This window comes from Gadus chalcogrammus, chromosome 15 (assembly GCF_026213295.1).
Source record: "Gadus chalcogrammus isolate NIFS_2021 chromosome 15, NIFS_Gcha_1.0, whole genome shotgun sequence".
In the NCBI taxonomy this organism is placed as follows: Eukaryota; Metazoa; Chordata; class Actinopteri; order Gadiformes; family Gadidae; genus Gadus; species Gadus chalcogrammus.
Window position 1 is genome coordinate 5,998,417 of NC_079426.1, and position 9,796 is coordinate 6,008,212.

Below are 9,796 nucleotides of genomic sequence, written 5' to 3' on the forward strand. Positions count from 1 at the left end.
GGGTGTGGGGGAGAGGGGCGGGGGGGAGGGGGTTTGGGGAAGGGGGGGGGAGAGTTGAAGCTCAAAGGGATTTGGCCAGGCATCCATCTCCACTATCTCCCTTTCTGTTGGACAAGTTTAAAAAGTTCCAAGTGTAAAGTCTTCGGGATGTCTGCTTTTCTGACAGTGCAGACGTCGTTTGTAACAATATTTTGTCCTTTTACGATTTCGTTACGCCAAAACAATCAAAAGTTAGCATTTTTGTGTATTAGCCCTGCGTATCCGAAGCAAAACGCACACATCACTCATATGAGGTAGAAATTACTGTTTGTGAAATGCATAACACCCTGTCCGAAATGTTAGGCAGTATTTATATTCAAAAGCATCCAGTCCAGCGCCCTGTGTGCAGCTGCTTCGACTTACACGCCACTGAACTATTCGTAATGATTAAACTATTTAGAATTTTCTTATCATCTCAGCACAATTTCTCCAGTGACTTGACATTTTCGGCACGATTTCTTAGCCTTACCGATTGCAATTATTATGTGACAGTTTACTTAAACTAGAATAACACTTAGTTCCTTGAGGTAAGATACATTTACATTTACATTCAGGGCATTTAGCAGACGCTTTCATCCAAAGCGACTTACAATAAGTGCATTTGTCAGAAGAAAGAGAAACAACAATATATCGCTGTCGGTACAGTAAGGATGTTCATAGAAACAAGTGGCAAGCACTAACAATTGTTAGGTTAACCCATTCCCCGTATACTACTAGGCTGGGACAAAACACTACACAATGGTAAGTACCATTTTTAAGTGCAAGGATGTACAATATACAATAAGTGCGTACATTAAGTGCCAGGACGTACAACATACAATAAGTGTGTAAGAGGGGTGGGGGGGGGGGTACGGGGGTTAAGGCTTTGCAGAGTCCAGGTGATCTCTGAACTAGTGGGTCGTGAGTCTTTTGAGTCTCGAGTCTGGTGAGTGACGTCGTAAGACGTTAGACGCTGTGACGCGGCCCCTAAAGCAGAGCTTAATCCCAGGGGGCCACGAGAGCCTGTGTGTTTGAGCTTTTTTTGTTTTTTTGTCGCTCACTACTTAAACATTTAGAAAAGAGCGGCTTGTTTGCCGTGCGAACCGATTCGAACCAGGTGTGTTGCCCCGCTGCCATGCTAGGCGGATTAAGCTACCGTAACACCTTCCTGATGTTGCTTGACCCCCGAGAGAGCTAGAGAGAGGGGAAGAGAGGGAGAGAGAGAGGAAGAGAGAGAGAGAGAGAGAGAGAGAGAGAGAGAGAGAGAGAGAGAGAGAGAGAGAGAGAGCGCGGGCCAGTACCACTCTCCAGCGGGGGCCTGCATCATCCCCTCACATTTCACCCAGCTGCCCGCATCCCTTAAGAATGATGATGTCATTTACGACCTTGAGCTCAACCCCTAAACCTGTATGCATGTCATCCTTCTTTTATTCTGTGAATCTTTGAAGACGGCTGGCACAGATAGCCGGTGCTCTGGCCTGGTGAATGATGAAATCACCGCCTCCCAACATGATAACTGAAACCGGGTGCTTTCTTTGAGAACAAGGACTGTCTGCTGCTCGCTGCCTTGCTGGATGGCCGTGGCAGGGGTGTTGGGTTTATCGTCACGGCAGTTAGTACGGTGCAGATAGTCTTTTGTGAGTGTGTGTGTGTGTGTGTGTGCGCGCGCGCGCGTGTGTGTGCATGCGTGTGTGCGTGCGTGTGTGTGTGTGTGTGTGTGTGTGTGTGTGTGTTTTTGTGTGTGTGTGTGTGTGCGTGTGTGTGTGCCTGCGTGTGTGAGTGTGTGTGTGTTTGAGGGGGGTATGAAGTCATACTGCCGTGTGAAAAGAAAGTGATAGCGGAGAGGGGGTGAGTGGGGTAGAGTGGTCGAGGGGTTTGTGTATATGTACACTTTGCCTTGTACCTGTCACGGAAATGTCTCGGTGGTCAAGTTTCCCCGCAGGTTTCGACAGATAAGAAAACATTTAGAGCTCTGTAAGATGACAGATGCGAGGGATGTCATACTGAAAGAATGTTTGGTTTTGTATTAGGTTACCTTTTTACTGTTAAATGCATCATTTTAGGGTTAGGTGGTCTGGTGGCGTTGTATCTGGTCTGGTGAAGATGAAACAGATACAGGCATCTTAAAATGTTATTTTTTTGTCAAACCTGTAAACAGAAAACATGACCACATAGCTTAAGTGGTATGGAGAGGAGTGTTTCGTTATGCTCTAAGAATCACTGAAACATCAATAACACTAGTAAAAAGGGAAATGTCTGACATTTGTCTGACATCAGACTCCATGTAATTTACAACAATGATTCAGAACTCCAAAATTAACTTAATAAGTGAGCTGTGATGCTCTCACTAAAATGATACATAACCAAGTACATGATTTGTGGCCAAAATAATATATCTATATATATACACATTAACCATCCATGATGTTTGTAGATTCAGCCACAGGATGCATTTGAAATTTGTTGGTGTTAACGGAGTATTCATCACGCTTCTTAACGGTGTTCATGTATTATCCAACACTCCTTGGCATCTCGTCACCTTGTCAGAGTCATATCAAACGCTTTTATCAATGTCTTGGTATTGAGTGAACACTGGAGCCCTGAGGTGAGGCCCATCTCTGGTTAATAGAGCTAATAAAAGTGCATGCTTCTCCGCTGACGTGTTTGCACACTCACATGGTGGCATAGTCGGAGTCCTGCGCGTTCACAGATCCAGTGTCTTATCGCCTAACCCACAAAGATCCCCAGACAATTTTCAGATGACTTCATCGACTATAAAAAAAATGTGTCAGACCGTCAATTTGCGAGATGCAAAGACAAAAGAGAAACAGGACAAGATGAGGCAAGCAGCAACAATTGACAAAGTTAGTCATAAGACAAAGAGGCAAATGATACACTGCTGTGATGATTAACCCAAAAGGGCATGGATTGTGCCTAAAATGCAGTTGTTTTAAATATAATCAGTACAGTGTTCTCACAATTTTTTTTTCTAAAAACCTTTAATCCAAACTGTATAAATTAACTCTGTACATAAACGCTCTGAAGTTGAACAAACGTAACAATGCACAGATTAACTCGAGAGTAATAAAGCCAAAATTGTACCTCATTGAGTTAATTCACCACCATTTCCCCTGCTTTGAAACCGCTTTGACCTCAACCGTGGAAAAGTCCCCATCGTCACCCGTACTGTACTATAAAGGCCCTCTGTGTACGACGAGGGCCGCGGCGAGAGCAATCACAAGTCAGCCTCAGGTGGCAATCAGGCCCGATGCGTGGATGAGGTCACTCCGTCATGTGACATCACCACTTCACGTGGTAAATGCGTTCCAGCAGCAGGAAACAATTTCCACCTATCAAAGAGTGAAAAAAAAAGCAGGAATGCCTTATTTCTGTCCCCTCTTAAAGTATCAATCACCCTGAGAGGGCGGTTTAACATCTGACCCCTGTACCCGTTCCTGTGTCCAGCCCCGGTCCCGCTGGCCTTGTATTTGTGTTTTTACTGCTGCGCTGCTTTGAGGGCCTGTGATTTACTCCTCTCGTGGAGGAAGTGGTCGTGTTCTACGGTCGGCGCAGCGGCGTTGTTGCTCTGCGTTAAGCTCTTCATCGGTCTCTCCGTCCGCTCAGGGCTGCTAAGTGAATCGGGTCATAGTGAGGTAGTCACTGTTTTATTTTGAATAGGAAAAGCAGGCGAAAGGAAATGAACGCCTCACATTTTTGAGGTTCAATTATTTTTTAAATGAATACGATTATGATTCGTTAATTTTTTATAACTTTCTTAAGAATGTAAGACCTTTATTGTGGAAGATTGATATCATAAATGTATTTGGTTCATTCTTTTATTCAGTTGGTAGTGTTCTCCTTCGTATATAATAAGATATTTTTGCTTTTTATTTTCACATGTCCTAAATCAAACATTTACATTTAGGGCATATAGCAGACGCTTTTTTCAAAAGCAGTAAGTACATTTGTCAGAAGAAAAGAAAGCGGGGAAAGACTAAATCAAATGTTCTTTGCTTTGACATGAAAGGCGTTGGCATGTTGTTTCACATTAAAAGTTGGCAACTCTAAATGTCCCTGAGTCATGTGTTCTCATATCCAGGTTTGCTGCCATGGGTAGAGTTGATCTCATTACTAACACCAATCAGGAGGAAATACTTCCACATCACTGGTATATGGAATATGATGAGGCATTTACAAGTTATACTATCAGGAAGAATAATGTAATTTTTCTTGAGTTGATACTCTACGTGGGAAATCCATTTTGAACAAGACATCTTGTTTATATATGATTTTAAAGAGATGAGTTTGAACAAAAGGAGTAAAATGGATTTCCAATATGTGTCTTATTATTATAAAAGTAGATTGAATTATATAAGAAATCCAAACGTTTTATTTTTTATTATCCAAATTAATTGAGCACATCTCATTACCAGAGAAAACACCCAAAATGAGGTAATTAAAGTTGGTTCCACAAAGCCTACTCATATATGAGTAATTCAAGGGTAATTAAATCATCATTATTAATAGGTATCGAACCATAAATCATGAACAGGGCTCTGATGTGTCTCCAGCAGCATGCCAGGACAGAAGACTCTTTAAAGAAGGAATAGAGTTCACCATGAACACCATTTGGATGACGTTACAAGATTGTGCCTTTGATGGAGGGAGGAGAAGGAGGAGGAGGAGGGGGGAGGAGAGGGAGGGGGAGGAGAGGGAGAAGGAGGGGGAGAGGGAGGAGAAGGAGAAGGATGGGGAGAAGGAGGAGAGGGAGAAGGAGGGGGAGGAGGTGGTGGAGAAGGAGGAGGAGGAGGAGGGGGGAGGAGGAGGAGAGGGAGGGGGAGGAGAGGGAGAAGGCGGGGGAGAGGGAGGAGAGGGAGAAGGATGGGGAGAAGGAGGAGAGGGAGAAGGAGGGGGAGGAGGTGGTGGAGAAGGAGGAGGAGGAGGAGGAGGGGGGAGGTGGAGGAGAGGGAGGAGGAGAGGGAGATGGAGGGGGAGAGGTAAGAGAGGGAGAAGGATGGGGAGAAGGAGGATAGGGAGAAGGAGGGGGAGGAGGTGGTGGTGGAGAAGGAGGAGGGGGAGGAGGGGAGGAGAGGGAGAAGGAGGGGGAGAGGAATAAGGATGGGGAGAAGGAGGAGAGGGAGAAGGAGGGGGAGGAGGTGGTGGAGAAGGAGGAGGAGGAGGGGGGAGGTGGAGGAGAGGAAGGAGGAGAGGGAGATGGAGGGGGAGGAGGTGGTGGAGAAGGAGGAGGGGGAGGAGGGGGGAGGTGGAGGAGAGGGAGGAGGAGAGGGAGATGGTGGGGGAGATGGAGGGGGAGAAGGAGGAGAGGGAGAAGGAGGGGGAGGAGGTGGTGGTGGAGAAGGAGGAGGGGGAGAAGGAGGGGGAGAAGGAGGGGGAGAGGGAGGAGAGGGATAAGGAGGGGGAGGAGGTGGTGGAGAAGGAGGAGGAGGAGGGGGAGGAGGAGGATTGATAGAAGGAATAGAGGGAGAAGGAGGGGGAGGAGGTGGTGGAGAAGGAGGAGGAGGGGGAGGAGGAGGAACAGGAGGATGATAAGGAGGAGGACGTGGGTGGAGGACAAGGATGAGGAAGACGAAGAGGAGGAGGAGAAGGAGGAGAGGGAGGGGGAGGGGCAGGAAGAGGATGAGGGCAAGGAAGGGGAGGAGGAGGTGGAGGAGGGGGAGGAGGAGGAGGGGGGAGGCCTACATCTCTCCAGACGGCATGAGGGATAACAGTTGAGTCTACAAGGGACAGGTGGAAATTTCCAGCCCCTCCAGTCTGTTCAGCAACTGTCTCCGATGTTTGAAGAGGAAAGGACGAGGTGGGGCGCCCTTGGGGCAGAAAATAGAAAGTGAGCCGCATAATTAAAGTGGTTCGGATGATGACGTGACGCCAGTTGTCTCCTCTGTTGCAGTCAATCCAGAGAGGCCCATGCAATTTCAGTGAGCGTAGCCCTCACGGTGGGGCTTGCAGTGTAACAGATTGCACAACAAGTGAAATGTGCTTCATTATTCCAGAGTGAAGGCTGTTTGGAATGACGGCATCAATATGGTAGCAGAGCATTCGTGTCTTGACTCGAGCTGTAAGGGACAGGCACTATCGTTCTAAGGCATATATGATGGGACATATGGGCTTGTGTACAGAAACTAGAGAGAGGCTGGTGATATCAGTAGTTATACAGGCTTGACTGCATTCACTGTAGACTGACACAGTGATAGATGGAACAGGTTGGAGTTCGTTACGTAATCTATTCGGTTATTTGGAGAAGTGAAACTCAAACTAACCGTTGCGTTATGAAAAGAGGGCTAACTGATTTTGTGTGTTTTGTGTTGTGTCATATGCTGAATTACATTCCGAACAGTAGTCATTCAATTATAATGTCCCTTAAACATTCAGTGTCCCATCTGGGGGTGGAAGACCATCAGTGGTAACAGGGCTGTTGCTGGGGCGAATCCAATCAGAAATCACTGTGTGTGTGTGTGTGTGTGTGTGTGTGTGTGTGTGTGTGTGTGTGTGTGTGTGTGTGTGTGTGTGTGTGTGTGTGTGTGTGTGTGTGTGTGTGTGTGTGTGTGTGTGTGTGTGTGTGTGTGTGTGTGTGTTACTGCGTGTGTATGTGTGTGTGTGTGTGTGTGTTTGTGTGTGTGTGTGCGCGTGTGTGTGTGTGTGTGTGTGTGTGTGTGTGTGTGTGTGTGTGTGTGGTGTGTGTGTGTGTGTGTGTGTGTGTGTGTGTGTGTGTGTGTGTGTGTGTGTGTGTAAATTAACCCAAGGCCGAATCCTCTTCCTCGAGAAACCCAAAGAGAGAGGCTCTGTTCATTTAATAGCAGCAAATTAAAGGAAAAAATGTATGATTCAGTCAACTTGCCACAGTTAGATCATGCTCTATGACATCATCATCCTGGATGGTTTAATACTGTTGACCTAATTCAGCGGAAGTTGAATTAAGGTTTTGATCATCCAGGGAATATCTCCCGTCTGTGTTGACCTTTACTTTGTTTAAACGTTTTTAAAACTATTTTCTAGGAATTGGCTTTTTGTCAGTGAGAACACACAAAAGCTAGATTTATGTTACGGGTTGGATTAACAGACACAGGTACACTGTCAATGGGGGCCGGTTTGTTGAAGTGCTACTACTTCTGTAACCCACTGTGGGACTGCATAATGGAAATAGGCAGTTAAAGCCAGGATTAGACACAGAAACCATCTAGTAATATAAATGTTGGTACCATTAAGTAATCAAGCATGTAAGGGTGAGTATACACAGTTGGAGAATAGCAGGGATATCGTTTTTTAGACTCAAATTATTTTTTTAAATGTAATGATGAAAGCATCAACATGGGTAAAGAAACTCAGCTCAAAAGAGAAAATAATACATGAAGCAAAAGTGCTCCCTATATATTTATTGGTTTATTTCGCCTCTGGGTTCATTTTACTATCCATTATAACAACACTTAGAGGTTTTATATGCAATGGGGAAGGGATAGGTTAACCAAATGTGCCATTCCAACGCAGGGCCTGTACTTTTGCTTTGCCGCAAAGCATTGCAATGCTCTTCCATCACTGGGCCTACCCCCTGAAGCACAGAACAACAGTTGGTGCTTGCAGTTGCTTTTCGACTCTTCCCAGTAATGCCGCAGTTGGGTAACTCCTGTTCCCGCTGTCACGCGTAACAACAGACAGACGCCACATGTCGCTGAGCCATAAAGTTTGAGAATACACCCTGCTCTGCTAATGTGTCCAAACGTCGCTCAGCAGTCGTAGGAGGGTCGGGCGATGTGTGCGTGGGCTAACAGGTGGGCTGGGATGACGATGTTGTTTTCCAAGCCTATAAGATAATCAGACTTTCCCTTGAGCTGGTATTAGCTTCCTCTTCGCTTCAGACCGGGAGGCTTTCATTGTGTTGATAATGATTGATGACTTTCGTTGAAAGTACGTTTGGGATGTTTTTTGTCTCTCGGTGATATCTAGGAAGCTTGAAATCTACTTCTTATTTCAGAACTTTTGTATTTATACAGGAACATATCTTATCCAACCATATACTCTTTATGCTAAAAATAATTGTTTGGTGAACAAGAAAGTGAATGTGATCCATTCATTTGAACATGACCATAAAAACATGTTGCAGAATGCATTGTAAATAGATAATGGCCTCCTTGTGTTGTGTCGTTAATCAACACAGGCCTAATTTATGTTTGTAGTCTTTATTGTTAATCTTTCTTAACTAAAACACCAGGTATGAAGTATGCATCAACTGTTCTAAAAGGAGGTGGGTGCATTATAAACATTATGTAACACTACTCCTAAACTAACCACTACTAAACTAACCAAACATAGAAGCTCTTTCGCTCGACCCTTCATGAAACATTTTTGCAGTGCCAACGACTTTAAAAATGTTTTTCTTGATCTTCAAACTATGCTGCCTGACTTTACTGCAGTCTAGTATTCCGACTGTCCATCTTCATTTTCCCAAACGAGCACTTCTGTGGTGGCTGTGATCTATGTGCTGTACCAGCGTCGGCCAATGGGCAGTCACAGCGGCACAGCTGTCGTTTTGGGCAGCCGCAAACACAATCTCCCCATTGTGCATGACCTGCAGCTGGCATGTGAGCGGAATGCCTACACACACACACACACACACACACACGCATACACACACACACACACACACACACACACACACACACACACACACACGCACGCACGCACGCACACACACACACACACACACACACACACACACACACACACACACACACACACACACACACACACACACACACACACACACACACACACACACACACACACACACACACACACACACACACACACCACACACACACACACACACACACACACACACAATGAATCAATCAGAGCCAGCCTCTTAGTTGACCAGACCTGAGGAGCCTTATATCCTGGGCAGCTGTAATGTGTCCGCGGAGGACCGCAGGACCTAATCCAGCTCTCTACTCCTACAGTCAGAACCTCACATTTCAGAGCTAGATGATCATTCTCAATCCCCCCCCCCCCCCCCCCCCCCCCCCCCCCCCCCCCCCCCCCCCCCCCCCCCCCCCCCCCCCCCCCCCCCCCCCCCCCCCCCCACAACGCTTTTGTAATTTGAAGCTTATGCAAGCCGTCAAAATGCATGATGCGTCATATAACAACAGCAGAATGTCAACAGTGGAGTAAGAAGACAAGAACAGTCCACAGTACAATTGACAAACAACAAAATGGACAAACACTAAAAGTCAATCAAATAAGTCAATAAAAAGTGAGCTATATAGCACATTGTTGAACACACCAAAAAATGTCTAAGTATAATTGTACGCCTGTAGTTGATATAAAAATATCTTTCCAAGACCGGGGGGTGGGAAAGATTCCCCGAGCAGCTTGGATATGTCACTCCACTGGTGCGCTCTCCCCCCTGACGTACCCCGAAGGGAGGCAATAGAAGGTGTATTTACAAGCGCTGTAAACTACATCATGAATCAATAAAATAATTTTTTTATTGCAGTGTGGGAAAACGTACCACCAAAAGATCGTGTCAGTGTGTCAGTGTATTAAATTAGGAGTCTAATAAAAAGAAGGCCAAAAATAAATCGAAAAAAACTCAATGATCCTGCAGAGGCCTTTCTGCATGGTCGGAGGATGTGTTGGTGTAACGAACGACAAGAGCAAAAGGAAACGAGAAAATAAAGATTGTTTATCTGTTTGTACATATAGTGTTAGGTTTGCCATTGAATCAATACATCCTTTATATTAGCACCCACTGTCTGGGCCCTGG